Source organism: Dermacentor silvarum, chromosome 10 (assembly GCF_013339745.2).
Source record: "Dermacentor silvarum isolate Dsil-2018 chromosome 10, BIME_Dsil_1.4, whole genome shotgun sequence".
In the NCBI taxonomy this organism is placed as follows: Eukaryota; Metazoa; Arthropoda; class Arachnida; order Ixodida; family Ixodidae; genus Dermacentor; species Dermacentor silvarum.
This window is the reverse complement of record NC_051163.1, coordinates 54078519-54096616: the sequence shown is the minus strand read 5'-3', so window position 1 is coordinate 54096616 and position 18098 is coordinate 54078519. Positions and strand designations below refer to the sequence as shown.

At 46.0% G+C, this 18098-nt stretch overlaps 1 non-coding gene across 1 annotated transcript; it reads right to left on the bottom strand.

Moving 5' to 3' along the window:
- Positions 1 to 15181: 15181 nt before the first annotated feature.
- Positions 15182 to 15256, bottom strand: Trnas-gga (transfer RNA serine (anticodon GGA)). Its single transcript has one exon. It is a non-coding gene; the product is annotated as a tRNA-Ser (tRNA).
- Between the last annotated feature and the right edge of the window lie 2842 nt (positions 15257 to 18098).

The following is an 18098-nucleotide window of genomic DNA, read 5'->3' as shown; positions in this document are numbered from 1 at the left end:
GGTCGGCTCCTTCTGTGACAGGTGTAATAATCACTGGGATTCCGACGGTCCTCTCCTTGCGGTGACGCACAAGCCTGAAGCTTTCATCGTCCAGATCTGTGATGTCAGCTATGCCACAGTCATCAATAAGCGTAGACTCGTCGTCTGTTTCTGTAGCCTTATATCTCTTACATTCACGGTTGCTCTCAGGGTCAGTTGGTTGCCTCTGTCCCAGTGTCAGGTCAGGCGTAGTCATGACGGAGCTCCCGTTGCTACCAGATCGGGCTCTTCTGCAGGCTCCTATCGAAGCGGCGGGAGGCGAAGGCGCCCCCGGCAGGGAAGGTATCTTGGCGAGTCGTCCGACGTCTTCGACAATTCTGGTTGACGAAACGTTGCTCTGTCCACGGAAATTGAAGAAATTCTTGGGGCATCACCAGTTAGGAGCCGATTTACTGCTCAAGGGGCGCTACTCCTAGATGTACAGACAGAAGAACATGTGAACGCCCTTCTCAGTTGCAAGTCAATCTCAGGGACTGCAATCTCAGCATGAGTGCCCAATTCGTACCTACAAAACACTTGTATTATTAGAGGAGTGCCGAAGTGGTACACTGACGAGAAACTGTTGAACTACCTAAAACCACAAGGTGTTTATCATGCAAGGAGAGTCACGCGACGCGTCCAAACTTCCGAATCTGAATGGGAGTCCAGGCGAACCAGCACCGTGGTTCTAACGTTCGCTCCAAACACAGACCGCCCAGAGAAGATCAACTTGGGCTTCACAAGACACGAGACCATTGACTACGTTGAGACACCACCGCGGTGCTTCAAGTGTCAGCGCTATGGTCATGTGGCCAAGTACTGCCGTGGTGATCAGCGGTGCAAGAGATGTGGAGGACCGCATGATTTCAAAACATGCACGTGCAGGGATAGCCTTCTTTGTGCAAACTGTAGTAGTGGTCATCCAGCTACGGTTATAGCAAGTGTCCTACGCGGGCAGCGGCAATAAAGTGAAGAAAACGTTTATCTTGGGGCCAACAGCAAAGGATGAGAAGAATAACACGAAGAAAAAGAGGGAAAGTCGCAGAGAGTCATACGACATCAAATGGAGTGAAACTGATTTCCCAAGCCTGAAGCCTCCTTCAGGAACCCAGAACACAGTGGTGCCATCGCGCAGCGGACCGGTTAAAGCAGTCAAATTAGTCAACAGAGACCTCATAGAAGAGAAGACTGCTGAACAACCGGAACAGCGAAGCTATGTGTCTGCACTGCAGCGACCCCAATCGCGTTGCGATGAAAAAACACCACAGGAGGACTGCCAACAGGTGCTACGTGCTCTCTTCAAGCCCCTGCGATCACACATAGAGAAGATGCCAGCGAGCTCGATGAAGGACATGCTCGAAGTAGTCCTGGCTCTCGAGTCAGTGATTCTAAGCTCTGCCTCTTCTTAAAGCACCTAACATTATGGATGTGGTCAGGACACAATGTTCACCATCTCGCCCAAAGGTGCCACTTATTATGCAATGGAACTGTGCGGGTGTTGCGTGCCATTTACCAAAACTGTCGCTTTTCTTACGCAACATGCCTGTGCCAATATTGGCCCTGTCCGATTCTGGTCTTCCAAGTTCCAGATCAATTGCTGGTTACGTCGCACATGGAAACCAAAGTATTCCGACATTTGCGAATGGAAGCGCCATGCTATATGTGAGACGTGAAGTACCGCATTACGTTCTCCCAGTTCAAGACCTTTGCAGCAGTGCTTTGGAGGTCACTGCTGTACAAGTGCGGCTGGGAAACCGAAGCCTCAGCGTGGCATCCGTGTATGTGAGCTCTCGCCAGAAGGTCTCGATGGGAGAGATCATAAGAGACCTCTGCCGCCGCTGCCCGGCCCCGAGGATTGTATGTGGGGACTTTAACGCACACCATACTCTTTGGGGCGACAAGGTGACTGATGCACGTGGGAAGCAAATTGTTAGTGCCTTAGACACTGAGGGACTCTGCGTGGCGAATGACAAACAACCAACGTTTTTTCGACCACCGGCCTCTTGCAGTGTCATTGACTTGACATTATACTCAGCAGACATCCTCGCATCGTCAACGACGAGTAAAGATAGAATGGGTAGTGACCATTTTCCTGTCTTCGTCAACATTGCTGGATATAGAACCAACGGCCGAAAATCCTGTCCTGTGACGCATTGGGATACATACATGGACGGCCTAAGTGAATCATCTGGAGACCTGTTCGCGGACATGCTACGTAGCAAGAGATTAGCTACCGCTGAGCTGAAGCTACCCGACCACTTTCCCGCTCCGGATCTAAAGCTAAAAAATCTATGCGCTGCTCGTAGAAGAGCGGAACGGAGGCTGATGAGGACGAAGGGCAACCCAGTAATGAAGACAGTATACAACAGAATTAACGCGGTGATTCGACGTTACACGAAGAAACTAAGAAGAGATCAATGGGCAGCATTTTGTGCAAGCCTATCGATCTTCACGCCAGTTCCAAGGATATGGTGGGTCGTTAATAACCTTGCTGGAAACTTTCGACCATACAAGCCATTTGAAGCCCTAGCATTGAAGTTAGGCAAGACGCTCGATTGTCTTGCGAATGCCTTTGCCCAAATATACTCTTCTGGAAGGTCAGCCGGCACAACCAACCCGCCTCCGCCGCTATCGTCGTCTCCGATGGATGCTCCTTTTACACTGAGAGAGATGGAGCTAGCTATGAGCAGCCTCCGACGTCGCTGTGCGGCGGGACCTGACCGCATAAGTAATCAGATGCTGACGAACCTACCGATTGAGCAACGACGTGGCTTGCTGGCATTTTTTAACAAAGTGTGGGCTAGAGGGGATATCCCACATTTATGGAAGGTAGCATGGGTGGTACCGGTTCTGAAGCCTGGAAAGAATCCTGCAGCTCTGGACTCATACAGACCGGTATCGCTAACCTCCTGTGCAGCGAAGCTAATGGAGAAGATGGTGTGCACAAGACTCACTTGGTCTGTCGAGCAGGGTCGAAAACTACCGCCGTGCATGACTGGGTTTCGCCAGCGTCTAAGTGCTCAAGACAATGTGCTAGACCTGCTAAGCCACATAGAACATTACAGTGCAGATGGCCTGTCGACACTTGCTGTTTTTATGGATATTTCCAAGGCTTACGACTACGTGTCTCCAACAGCCATCATCAGCCAGTTACAAGTTATAGGCGTCACGGGTCATCTCTTACACTTCATACATACGTTTCTCAATGATCGCCGTATCAGAGTCCGTCTTGGTAACACTTTGATCGATGAAATAGGTATATTTCGCGACGTGCCACAGGGAAGTGTTTTATCTTCCTTATTGTTTAACATCGCCATGGCTAGCCTCCCAAGAGTACTAAACCATCGAACACCGGTGAAGATATCTATATATGCCGATGATATCTGCATATGGGTCTCCGGCTACCAGCATCGGCGCCTCGCACGAATAGCCCAGGGAGCAGTAAATGCCATTCAGGGCCACTTGGCAACGCTTGGACTATCACTCTCAGCAGAGAAATCATCATTCATACTATTTCCTGGAGTTAAAAGAAAATCTACACGCTTGAAGCTGAATACGGATGGATACCACATTCGACAAGTCACCAACGTCCGATTTCTTGGCGTTACCTTGGACCACAGGCTAATCTGGCGCCGCGCTGTTGACCACGTTGTGGCGTCATCGTCACAGAGGCTACATGTGCTCAAGCGAGTCGCTGGCATGCGCTGGGGCAACCACTCGACATCGTTGCTACGGCTACATACAGCGTTGGTTACCAATCGCATCCTGTACCAGCTACCCCTGATGTCACCCTCAGATAGCCAATACGAGCGCTTAGAAGCCATCCACAGAAAAGGTATTCGACTTTGCCTTGGAGTCCCTCAGCCAGCGTCGAACAAGAAAGTGCTCTACGAAGCTGAGTCACGCCCTCTGCGACTTCAGGCTTCCCAGAGTCTCATGATCCAGTTACTACGATTGAGTGAGTCTACACCCGGCGAAGCCCTGTTAAGACGTATAAGTAACAGGCCACGGTCACATTTTTATGCAGCACTGAACACACTTCGCGTCTTAGGATTGCGCTGCTCGAGACAGAGGGAAAAGATAGAACCGCCCTGGACATTCGAGGACATCACATGCGACTTAAGCATACCACGATTGCACTCAAAGAGCTGCATTCCATCTGCAGAAGCCAAGTCATTAGTCCTACAACATTTGCACACGACTTACCCGAACCATCTACAAGTATACACAGATGGTTCTGTCAAAGTAGACGAAGACCGCTGTGCAGCTGCATTTTGTATTCCCTCTCTGAAATATACGTGGCCTGGCCGTCTGGACTGTATGGCCTCGTCGACAGTTGTGGAAGGCGTAGCAATAGCTTCTGCTCTGCGCAAACTAAAGACTCTGCCTTCGCAGAAGGTGGTTGTCCTTACGGACTCAAAGGCCGCGTTACAACAACTATACCGCGGCCTGCCATCCACCAAGTTCCCACGCAAATCACTAGTCCTTGTGAAATAACTCAAGAACAAAGGCTTCACGGTAAAGTTACAGTGGATTCCCTCCCACATTGGTATTACTGGCAACGAAAAAGCTGATGCGCTTGCATACGCAGCGCTCTATCATCCTCCCAAAATCAAGGCTCCAAAGAGTAATCAAGTGAAAAAATTCGGACATTCGAAATCACTTTGGGTCGCTTTGGGTTCCACTACATATGCCCTGCGTAACCAAGAGATTTCATCGAGAGGAAGCATCACTTTTATATCGAATCAGGACAGGACCTGCTAGTACACCGGCTTGGTTATTTAAGACGGGACGAATCAGTTCTCCGAACTGTACGGCATGTGACGAGACAGGAGATATTGAACACTTCCTGTGGTCATGCCAGCAATTCCAAGTTGAAAGGGACGCTCTCCTGGAGAATCTACAAAAAAAAGGACTTTCCGCATGCGTGCCTGCAACACCTTGTATTTCCCGAGGGATCAGTTATAGCCCGCACAGAAACTTCACGTCTCCTTATGGAATTCTCAAGAGAGACTGGTTTGATGGACATATGGTGAAACCATTCACCATTTAGCGATATTGTAAGAGACGCTCAGGCGGAGCAATTGCCGGCCTTGATCGCCAGGCTAAACCCGCCTGTTGCTACAATTCACTACTATCACCACCACCACCGCTCGAACCCTCCTACCAGCTGGAAATCAACGTTAAAACGTTGGGGTTATAGAATATGAATCCCAACCGGTAGTGCAAACATGTAAATTATGCCCAGACTACTTTCAAATAACAATGCAGAACCCCAACATTGTAATAGGAGAGAGAGAGATACAAGCGTTAATTATATGCTGGAGATGCTAGCCTGGCTGTTCGCCTGGTTCATCGCTCGGTTCGTACGCAGCAGGGTTCTTCCCGCAGGCTAGAGGAAAAGGTTAGCCGACACTGACTTTGGGTTCCAAGACAATAGTTCTGTTTATATGATTGAGCACTTATTCTAGGAATTGAAGATGTTCTACGTAAGGCGAATATGAGACGCAAGAAAAAACAGCGGAATTTTTCTTTCTTTTTTTCTTTCTTTTTTTTCGTTCTTTTTTTAGTTTCGACAGAAACGACGATGTTGCTCGGGACAGAATTCGCGAGTGATTCGCAGCACGTGTGAAACTGACCTGGTACAGGTTGCGTAATTGATATCACTAACAGGGAATGTTAGTGAACGGTTTCTCTTCAGTACACTTGAACGCTTCGTATGACACCAACTACAGCTTCAAGTTTGTAAATTGTAACACTCGCAGCCTAAAACAAAACTATATGGGTAATCTTTCAGTTACTTGTCGCTCAGCACCAATTCAAGTGTGACATGTGATAGCACCTACGAAAACGTAGCTTAAGACACTGAAAATAGAAAATTATTTCGCCGGTATTAGTAATTACCGTTCTACGATACCGAAGAAAAGTCACTCTCACCCCATGAAAAGTCTTGCTAAGCCAGCAAAGACTAGGTGGCGACGCCGTCTTCAAGTTCCCGCTCCAGCTCTCTGTGACGTCATCGGATTTGATGGTGTCTCCCTGGGCCTAGTTGAACGTTTCATTGATAAAGATAGATTGCATGGTATACCAAGTAGCCAAGTACATGGTATGCTGAGTATGATAAGCATGCTTCTTTCTGGGATTTTACGTGCGAAAACCAGTTCTGAATATGAGGCACGTCGTAATGTAGGGCTCCGGATTAATTTTGACCACCTGAGGTTCTATAACGTGCACTACAACGCAAGCACATGGGCGTTTTTGCATTTCGCCTCCATCGAAATACGTCCGCCGGGGCCGGGATTCGATCCCGCGATCTCGTGCTCAGCAGCGTAACGCCGTAGCTTACTGAGTAACCGCGGGGGTTGTGGTAAGCAATTCACAATGGCCAAAATATGAGGAAATATCGTTATGTCACAATATTTCGAAATCCGTCACGCCACAGTCACATAACGACACTACAGTTCCGGCTCGAAGTTTAAAAAAACGGAACTTTGACTTTAATTTTCGTCTAATAATCATCGTATTACCACAAATTAGGGAATACAAAGTGTCGAAAGCGTCTTTTATCAACCTAAATGGATTTACCTCTCCTTTAGTGTCCCTCAAGCCAGGTGAAGTCAATCATTTGGCAGGCTACTCCGTGGCCTTGCTCTCACGAGCAATAAAAAAAAATCGAAGAGGTGGTGATGTATCAATTGGGACACAGGTTCCATACATTAGTCAGAGGGTGCCACGAAAGAACACCGGGAGTGACTTTAGCACCGATCAGCGCCCCCAACGGCAAGTGACCTCGACACCGGGAAGGTCACGTCGCGCAGGCGTGCTTGAGCAAACACCCTTTCTCTCGAGTTGCTGTAGGCTTTCTAGAAACTAGCAATGCAACGTACATTTTCATGCGTAGATTGAGTGCTAATACACCGCACGGGTTAGCTTTGCTGGTATTCGCGTTCGAAAGCGAGTAATTCATTGAAATCGGGCGTCGCACCGGTACTATAAGGTAAAGCCGGGCACGCAGACACATACACAGGACATTGTAAACAACATCGGACTTGCTGCAGGATAGACTATTGCAGTTTGGGCCACATACATATGAATAAAAGCCACGGCTCTGGCGGCGAGCCTGTTTCCGAAAAGTGAACCGTGCACCAGGGCGAAACAGCGAAACGAAATAAAGGAATCAAGGAAGACACACACACACTGGTGCTGACCTCCATGCAGCTGAACCGTTACTGGACACAGGCCCACATACAGTTCCCATTCGTCAACGGCGCAGAAAGTCCAGCTCATAAGAAGGAACGAAAAATGGAGAAGGAAATGTCAGTTATGCGAAAGCAGAGCTTGCACGCGAATCGCATGTTCCTAGGTAGTAATATAACTGCAGCAATACATGCAGCTGTCGCAATTGTTCTTCTTAGCTAAAGGTCATCATTCACGCGGGAGTGATCTGCAGCAGCTTCGCGGCTTCATTCACCTATAGGCGATGATCGAGGCTCGTACTCGACGAGACAGTTTATTGCACTTGGTATTTTAGCGCAAGATCTGTCTCCACAGGCACTTTTCCGCGCTTGAAACAAGTCATGCAGGCGGAGATTAAAATATCAAACATGAAGAGTAACGGTAGCCACTGCGCGACAGGCGCCTTCCGATACAACCGTTCTTACGATACAAACAACAGATCACTACCGCTCTAATCATTTTCGCTCGCCACCTTCAATATTTGACATGCCAGATAGCTTGACCTTGTAATCTATTCATAGACCTCTTTCGCTTAACCACGTACTCGTAACAGACATATTTAAAAACTCGTTTAAAATTTTTCAAATTACATTATGGGGTTTTAGTGTCAAAATGAGGGTATTACATGAGGCACTCCTTAGTGGTATACTCCGGATTAGTTTTGACCAGCTGGGTTTCTTTAACGTGCACCTAAATCTAACTATACACGAGCGTTTTTGCATCTCGCCGCCATCGAAATGTGGCCGCCGCGGCCGGGACCGAACCTGTGACCTCTAGCTCAGCAGCGCAAGGATATTATTTTCTACCTGCTTTTGGGCAACTTTGCAAACGACGCATTACCAAATCAGACTTAATTACAGACTTCTGTTACATCCATCGTTTCTCTTTTTAGAGAACCGGCCCCCCCACACAGTTTCGCCATGTAATATTTATCGTACAAATGAGCGGCCAGTAAGGACCATTTAATTATTTGCACCGTATATGTCACCGTCAATTGATTATTGATAATCCTGATCGGTTCTAGCAGCTTAGAGCTTCAGCCATAACACAGGCTGCGGAGGCGGAAAACCCGGGGTATAAACAACAAAATAAAACACGCAGTTCAAGTAGACGAAAGAGCGCTATTGCGTGAGCTTGTGTAATTCAGATGACGCGTGTGGTACCACGTGCATAACAGTGTTGCCTTCGATATATAAGCCCACTTCGCCCTTAAATATATCGCGTCGCGCTCAAGAACGCTTGGCTGCAGAGCCGCGTTTCGTTTACATTTGATGCGCTTTGTAAAACGCGGAAAAAAAAGAAAGAAAAGAACAATGGCGCAGCTGTCTACTGTTCGTCGGTAAGTGAGAGCAAAATGCCATCTGAGCACGAACGGATTCAGAAAACGAATTCGAAACAACTCAGGCAAGAAACGTGCATTGATACTTGCGTTCTCCGCGTGCGTGTTTTCAAAATATCGTGGGCGAACGCACTTTTCTTTGACGTGGTTCGCCGTGTTGGTGAAGCCTCCACAGGCTGCTAGAATGTCAAAATGCTCTGATTTCTAAAGAGGAGTGCCTCTAGACTACACCGTGCTTCGCAAAGGCCCGTGTTCCTATGCATGAGGGAGCAGGCGTCGACCTTCCTGCGGTGATGCGTCAGATGGCGATTGGGTGCCTCGCAAAACTCCACTACATGGAGCCTATAGAGTATGTGACGTCTGCTTCATTTGCAAATCTGCCGCCTTAAGAGTACGAAATGATTTTCATTAAAATAAGTAAAAGGCCATAGTCGGAGTATCATGCTCTCCCAGTTCCAAAACTGCGCTCTTTCTCAGTCAACTCCGATATCTGTTACATTAATTATCAATTCATAAAAAATATTTATTTATTTATTTATTTATTTATTTATTTATTTATTTATTTATTTATTTATTTATTTATTTATTTATTTATTTATTTATTTATTTACATTAAATGATCTGAGGTGTTACATAAGTGAAGAGAAAGACGAAAAGTACATATTATAAGCGGTTACCAGTAAACATAACATAATCTTTAATCGCAGCAATTGCCGTACTGGAGCAGTTGATCGCTGCTCTTTACGTAATTTAATTACCTTTCTTGGCATCTGTGCTGCTCACGCAGGAGAAGCCCATACACAAGCTTCTTCGCGGCGAGTTTTTGTGAACTTTCAATTGTATTCGTGACTCCGTCCATGCTCTGGAAGGTAGATGACACTTTCGAATGACCTTTTTGGGCTTTGTTGATAGCCATGAGGATGCTGAACTTGCCTTTACCGTTGTACATCCTTCTTCTATGACATCATCACCCCTCAACCAGCCTTTATGTCCCCGTTCCCCCTCCCCCTGTGCAGAGTAGCAGGCTATAATAGAGCATGCTAGCTCAGGCCGACCTCTCTGCCTTCCTTCAAATAAATTATATATATATCTTTAATCGCAGATTTAAATGCGGAAGCGTTGGGAATGGTGACGACGGAGGCGGGCAAGCGGTGTCCTTCGTTGGCTGTCTTCGGGAGCCATGAATCAGACATGCACACATTTCCGACTTATCTGTGAGGCGTTTTTTTTTTTCTTGTTCCGATATGTTTCAATATTTAAATGTCTCCGTTATCGTCGTGGCGCGAAATAAATTGTGAACATCAACATCGCTATGCATGTGACCGCTGGAGCAGTTCTGGGCAAAGCCGGACAGCATAGGAAACTTTTTTTCAGCGGTACATAAGCAAAAGCCGGGCAGGCGGACTCTATCAAGATGCATATACAGCAGAATGTAAGCAACGTCGTACAAGGTGTAGGATAGGCTAGAACCGTTTCTGCCGCATAAATATCAATAAAATCAACGCGTCTGGCATCGATTGCCTTGACGTTGTTTCCGAAGATTTCACCCACCTGCACAAAACAGCGTAACGAAATATAGTGAAGGCAGGGAAAACACGCACGCCGCGGCTGATCCGCATGCAGCTGCACCTTTATTTGCACAGGCCAACATGTACAGTTTCTGTTGTTGTTGGTTATTTAGACAATACATAATTTTATTCAATTATACGGACACTTCAAGCGGATTTCTGCCGTCGGCGTCGCCGTCGCGGTCACCGTGAGGTTCCGTATAAAGTCCGAGGGCGATGAAATCGTCGCCGCGCGCCGTATATGCAAGTGAAAGCGCGCAGGGGACGCGCGCTATCACGGAGAGCGAACGCACGGTGGAGATCAAACGCGGCTTCCGTCGCGTGAAAGGCCGTAGGGATATGGGAGGGAGGGAGGGAGGGAGGGAGGGAGGGGGGGCGACGCTGTGCTGCGGCACCAAATACGTATCTTGCAACCAGGCGCAAGGGGAACTGGCCACTCAATCTCCCACGCGAAAGGAGGAAAGTGGGAAGGCAGCGCGGAAGGGAAGGGGGGGGGGGGGGAGCAGCTTCTACTCTGCCAACAACTGCGCTTGTACTTTGCGCCGGTGCGGGCTGTCGCGCGCACCGTATCTTGAAAGCGATCTCCACACGGCTCTGACCTTTGTATGCGCTGTGCATTCGCCGCTCAGTTTCCGTTGAAGAGATAGACCGCACGAACCTTCGCTCGCTGCGACGGCTGCGCTTGCTGCCAGCGTTTTGGCAATGGTTGTCTGCAGTCATCGAGTGTGATCTATTCATGTTTGCTTGTGCGCGCTGCCACCACGCTTGTTAATTCGATAGTAAGCGAATGTGTCCAAGTTTATGCAGCCGATAAAACTACTATCCCTACTCCGAATAGCTCTCTACTGATTTGCTATCGCAATTGATGCTTCGCCTTTCGGGCGAAACTGCGACATTTTTTTATCATTAGTTACTTGTGGCAGACGGCATTTGTTGTTGCTGTCCCTCTCCTTTTTTGAGGCCATACAGATTTTTTTATCACCTGTGGCAGATAGCATAAGCCTAGTCATTGAGGTGGATTGCTCAAAGAGGCGGACATTACTTGCACAAGAAATCGAAATACATAAACGACTAATTTTAAAAATCGCTAATTAACTTTTTTGATTAAATACACTATGGCACATATTGCAATTTACGAATTTCAGCCTGAGTTCACAAGGCGTATCCCCTTGGAATGAATTTTCAGGATGACACCCCAATTTAGAGATATCCAATCCCGAAGTGTGTGGCAAGATACCTAGGCGTTTCGTTTACTTTTGGGCTTCAATGCATGAATTGGCGGTTTGTTAAAAAAATCACCAGCCCTTCCCCTGTCGAAAAAGAAAAAATGGGGGTAAGCTAAGCTTGTCGTGTGTCCTTCCCTTTCGTACTACTTGTACTTCCCTTTACTTCTACTTTTGCTTCCCTTTCGTGCAACTTTTCCTTCCGTTGCGTTGCACGATTCTCTGCGCGCCGCCCTTGTCGCTTGCGTTTGATGTCTCGACTTTGCTCGGTGGCGTGGTTAGTAGCATTTGCCCGCCATTGCCGCTTGTGATACTTCGAAATTAACTTGCTTTAAAATTAAATCTGTCCGTCCCGTAAGACAACGAATGGCTCATACCCGCTTAAGCAATGGCTCATAATCATCATCAGCCTATATTTATGTCCACTGCAGGACGAAGGCCTCTCCCTGCGACCTCCAATTACCCTTGTCTTCCGCTAGCTGATTCCAACTTACGCCCGCACATTTCCTAACCTCATCATCCCACCTGACTTTCTGCCGTCCTCGACTGCGCTTTCCTTCTCTTGGTATCCATTCTGTAACCCTAATGGTCCACCGGTTATCCATCCTACGCATTACATGGCCTGCCCAGCTCCATTTCTTCCGCTTAATGTCAACTAGAATATCGTCTACCCCCGTTTGTTCTCTGATCCACACCGCTCTCTTCTTGTCTCTTAACGTTAGGCCTAACATTTTTCGTTCCATCGCTCTTTGTGCGGTCCTTAACTTGTTCTGGAGCTTCTTTGTTAACCTCCAAGTTTCTGCGCCCCTATGTTAGCACGTGTAGAATGCAATGATTGTACACTTTTCTTTTAAACGATAGTGATAAGCTCCCAGTCAGGATTTGGCAATGCCTGCCGTATGCACTCCAACCCCATATTATTCTTCTGTAAATTTCCTTCTCATGATCAGGGTCCCCTGTGAGTAATTGACCTAGATAAACGTATTCATTTGCAGACTCTAGAAGCTAACTGGCGATACTGAATTTTTGTTCCCTTGCCAGGCTATTAAACATTACCTTTGTCTTCTACATATTAATCTTCAACCCCACTCTCTCACTTTCTCGGTTGAGGTGCTCAATCATTTATTGTATTTGTCCCCATTGTTGCTGAATAGGACAATGTCATCTGTCTATTATACGACAATGTCAGTTGTGTCTATTATACATCGGTAAATGTCAACTGAACACGAGTCGATTCAGAGAATAAAGTTCGCAACAATAGGGTCACGAAACGTGCAGCGATATTTCCGTTTGAGACGTGTGCTTCATTGATAAACCTGCGGCCACAAGAATGCGAAGCGGTTTTCGTTGAAATAAATAACAATGTCATTAGACGAGGTGTCATATCGCTATCGCCATTCAAAAACTGCGCTCTTTCCCAGCCAGCTCGAAGTTTTCTTAAATCAAGGTCCTCAACATTTACAAGTACGAGATGACATGACTTAGCACGCCAGGGAGTTAGCTTGTTCGGGTGCGGATTGTGAAAAATGTTGTGCAGGAGCGATGAATACGACATTTTCTTTCGCAAGGAGAGGTTACAGGAGGTTGCAAAGTGAGTTTCATCAAAGATACAATGGAAAAGCGGAAATTATTGAACATTCATTCATTCATTCATTCATTCATTCATTCATTCATTCATTCATTCATTCATTCATTCATTCATTCATTTATTTGATTCCCTTCAGATGGGCAATTACCTCTACGGCACTCTACTACATGCGATGTACCCCTCAACATTTACAAGAGACTGCCAATTCTGCAATACGCCAAACACACTTTACCACATGGTCTGGGAATGCTAGAAGAACCCGCGGACAACGCCCATCCAAGCACCAACAGAAGACCAGTGGGAGGCCCAGCTGACAAACCGAAGACCTGAGGACCAGCTGCGGCTGATGAACAGGTCCAGGCTAAGTACAGGACCACGGCTACCTGGAATTGGGTGACCGCCCACCTTCAGGAATTAACAGCTTGGTCTCCACAATAAAGTGTATTCCCACAAATTTGATTCCCTGTCTTCAATGTCTCAATGCTGTCCGAAGGTAGTTTGGAAAGAAGAAAAGTGACTATCATAAGCGGTTAGTACAAAACATAACATTCAATGGTAGATTCAAATGTGGTAGCGTTGGAAATGGTGGCGATGGAAGTTGGCAAGCTAGTGGTTCCATTCACTGGCTTTGTTCTGGATGAATGACTGAAAAGAAACAGGTTAGTGTGACAAAAGGGGATGTCAACTCTTTGGAGGTGACTAGTACGAGATGACATGACATGGCACGCAAGGCAGTTAGTTTGTTCAGGTGTGGATTGTGAAAAATCGTTGTGCAGGAGCGATGACTACGACATTTTCTTGCGCAAGGAGAGGTTGCAGGAGGTTGCAAAGTGAGTTTCATCAAAGATACAACGGAAAAAGCGGAAATAATTAGACATAATAAAACGCGTACTGTGACTCTGTACAAATTGGTTAATAATGATCGTTCTCAACTAGGATCCCACAACGCACATGCCTACGCATGCTTATAGACGTTACAAGTTTTTTTATTGATATTAGTTGAAAGGACGACGGTGTACTTGAAAAATTGAGGCGTACATAACCTCCTACAGTAGGATTAGCGTGATTAACAACGCAGTCGACACGAGCTGGTTAAGAAAGGTTAGCCATCGTGTGAACTCGTGGATAGTTATGAGAAGTTACTTCTTGCACAGAACCATCAGGGCTAATTGTAATTGTAAATTGTAGCTGATTTTCAGCTGATTTTCATCAATTTACATTTTGATCATACAGAAGCATTTACCAAGCGTTGCAACAGTTATCGATAACGTCAATGTCCGATTGAAGTACAGTGCGATCAGAATCAGGTGAAAATACGCGGTAAATTACACAGTTATCATCATTTAGCTTGATACATTAATAACCAGCATTACGCAGATCATTACGAGGGTCTTGTTGCAGTCTTGTACTTCGGAACCCTCGTTTGTATATTGTATTTCCAGTAATTAACGTACGTTGTAATAATAATAATGCACTTATTGATTGATCTTTCAATAGAAGGCTGGCGAAGACAGAAGCATTACCCAGTATACCCGAATAATTGGGACAGGAAGGAAAACTGAAATCGTTAGCGCTCGCAAACTGCACTATGGGAAAAATCTTTCAATAGCAAACATCTAAGATAATTAGAATCGATGTTTGATATCCTCAATTTTAAGCAAAGTAATTTGTGAGTAACAGCATTGAATGCTTTTGAGGAGAAAGAGGAGGAGGAAAAGAGAGGAATGGGAAGTAGATAAAATACCCGTTTGTCAACAGCAACAAAGAGTTCATTATTAAAACAATTCATGACGCAATAATTCAGCGGAAATCCGCTAGGTGGAGATAAGTAATTAAAGGGAAACTGAGACATCCACCCTAATGTAGCAATTTGCTACAAAGGAAACCCAACCGGGTTCCTCGAAAGAAAGCCTCGCAGTTGAAGAAAAATTCGTCCTTGTCCGGAACTCGAACCCGGGACCACTGCCTTTCCGGGGCAGCCGCTCTACCATCTGAGCTAACCAGGCGGCTAGCAGATGTCAGGGCGAAGTCAAATTTGTCGACAACTCGAAGCAAAGGCAAGTGTATGACGTAATAGTTCAGCGGAAATCCGCTAGGTGGAGATAAGTAATTAAAGGGAAACTGAGACATCCACCCAAATGTAGCAATTTGCTACAATGGAAACCCAACCGGGTTCCTCGAAAGACAGCCTCGCAGTTGAAGAAAAATTCGTCCTGGTCCGGGATTCGAACCCGGGACCACCGCCTTTCCGGGGCAGCCGCTCTACCATCTGAGCTAACCAGGCGGCTAGCAAATGGCCGGGCGAAGTCAAATTTGTCGACAACTCGAAGCAAAGGCAAGTGTATGACGTAATAGTTCAGCGGAAATCCGCTAGGTGGAGATAAGTAATTAAAGGGAAACTGAGAAATCCACCCAAATGTAGCAATTTGCTACAATGGAAACCCAACGGGGTTCTTCGAAAGAAAGCCTCGCAGTTGAAGAAAAATTCGTCCTGGTCCGGGACTCGAACCCGGGACCACCGCCTTTCCGGCCCAGCCGCTCTACCATCTGAGCTAACCAGGCGGCTAGCAGATGGCAAGGCGAAGTCAAATTTGTCGACAACTCGAAGCAAAGGCAAGTGTATGACGTAATAGTTCAGACGGAAATCCGCTAGGTGGAGATAAGTAATTAAAGGGAAACTGAGACATCCACCCAAATGTAGCAATTTGCTACAATGGAAACCCAACCGGGTTCCTCGAAAGACAGCCTCGCAGTTGAAGAAAAATTCGTCCTGGTCCGGGATTCGAACCCGGGACCACCGCCTTTCCGGGCAGCCGCTCTACCATCTGAGCTAACCAGGCGGCTAGCAAATGGCAGGGCGAAGTCAAATTTGTCGACAACTCGAAGCAAAGGCAAGTGTATGACGTAATAGTTCAGCGGAAATCCGCTAGGTGGAGATAAGTAATTAAAGGGAAACTGAGACATCCACCCAAATGTAGCAATTTGCTACAATGGAAACCCAACCGGGTTCCTCGAAAGAAAGCCTCGCAGTTGAAGAAAAATTCGTCCTGGTCCGGGACTCGAACCCGGGACCACCGCCTTTCCGGCCCAGCCGCTCTACCATCTGAGCTAACCAGGCGGCTAGCAGATGGCAAGGCGAAGTCAAATTTGTCGACAACTCGAAGCAAAGGCAAGTGTATGACGTAATAGTTCAGCGGAAATCCGCTAGGTGGAGATAAGTAATTAAAGGGAAACTGAGACATCCACCCAAATGTAGCAATTTGCTACAATGGAAACCCAACCGGGTTCCTCGAAAGACAGCCTCGCAGTTGAAGAAAAATTCGTCCTGGTCCGAGACTCGAACCCGGGACCACCGCCTTTCCGGGGCAGCCGCTCTACCATCTGAGCTAACCAGGCGGCTAGCAAATGGCAGGGCGAAGTCAAATTTGTCGACAACTCGAAGCAAAGGCAAGTGTATGACGTAATAGTTCAGCGGAAATCCGCTAGGTGGAGATAAGTAATTAAAGGGAAACTGAGACATCCACCCAAATGTAGCAATTTGCTACAATGGAAACCCAACCGGGTTCCTCGAAAGAAAGCCTCGCAGTTGAAGAAAAATTCGTCCTGGTTCCGTCTGACATGGGCATTATATTCGAAAACCATATTGTTGAGCCATGAAAAAGGAACAACTCGCGAAGTTAACTGAACTTGAGTTGACTAGTTGTTGTAATAGTTTGCAGGGGACGATAGCTAATGATTTAGGTCTGTAGTTGCGAGGATAGTGAACGCCCACTAAATTTGGACAAGGGCGCCGAAAAAAGTGCTGTTAACATTATGGAACTATGCATTTCAATTTTCTTCAGAAATCTCGACTTAGTACCGTCACTTCCGCATGAGGGATATACTCCGGAGTGTTTGATTACGGGAACTCAACAAAAGAATCTACTAACATTGTATGCATTTGTGGATAATTCATTGCAAAGTATTCACAAGGACTAAAGATAGACACATGCGAAAGAACATAGGCAACTTTACGTTTAGTGAAGAGCAGCATTGTGAACACCGAACATGGGCACCGTCACTGTCGTTCAGTGTTAATGTATTATCTGTTGAACCACCCATAATGTTCCAATATTTTTCAGGATATTCTATTAGCAGTTATGAACGGGTTTTATTGAAAAAATTCATCCTTCACATAACAGTTTCAAACACTAGAGTGACGTCGTAGTACTTAATCCACAACCAGGTCTTGGTAAATTACTTATATTCGCGGAATGTGGGCTTTTTTTTTTCGTTGAGAAGATGCTTGATGAACTGAGCCAGGGCGAAAGATGTTGGCAAGAAAGAACTCGTCGTGGTGCATATTTATTAAGCCTTTGACTTCACTCTTAAACGTACAGCAATTCGACTAAACTGTTCAATTAAAAAGCTAGGCCTGTGATCGACAAAAAATCTGTTCCATCTCTCTGTTATTAGAAATAAATTAGCTTTATGATAATTATATATATATATATATATATATATATATATATATATATATATATATATATATATATACGTTTTAGGTTGTCCAGTACGAAGTTTATAACAAAGTTGTCACATAGGCCACGCAGCATACTAAAAAAACGTGACCAAAGTTTTGTGAATTTGTAAAGACCCGGTCACGTGTGTTAGCACGCGTTATTCCGGCTATAGGTCCAGGTTTTAGCGGCGCTAATGAAATCCATTACAAAAAGTTACAAAATCACCTACTGAAACCGATGTATTAATAGATACTGAATACATGGCAGACCACATTATTTTCGGAAGATTATAATTCCCCATAAGAAAGATTGAAGAGTGTGCGCACCTGACAAGAGTGTTATTCAGCGCGTCATAATGTTCAGAGCAAATGATGAAGTCACGCTAGGTGACCAGTAACAGGCACAAGAGGTCACGTCGTAATTATATCTGCGAATGCATCAACATGCTGCATTACTATGACAGATTCTTTTTCAACCACATAGTTACATGATAATGCAGTGGAATCCCAGAAGGCTATCGCTGACTTTGAGAGTCATCACGAATAATTTCTGCCGGAATTAGTTTCACGAAAGCGTTAAGTGTCGTCGAAGTTCTGCGCTGCTTACTATATATAGTATAATTAA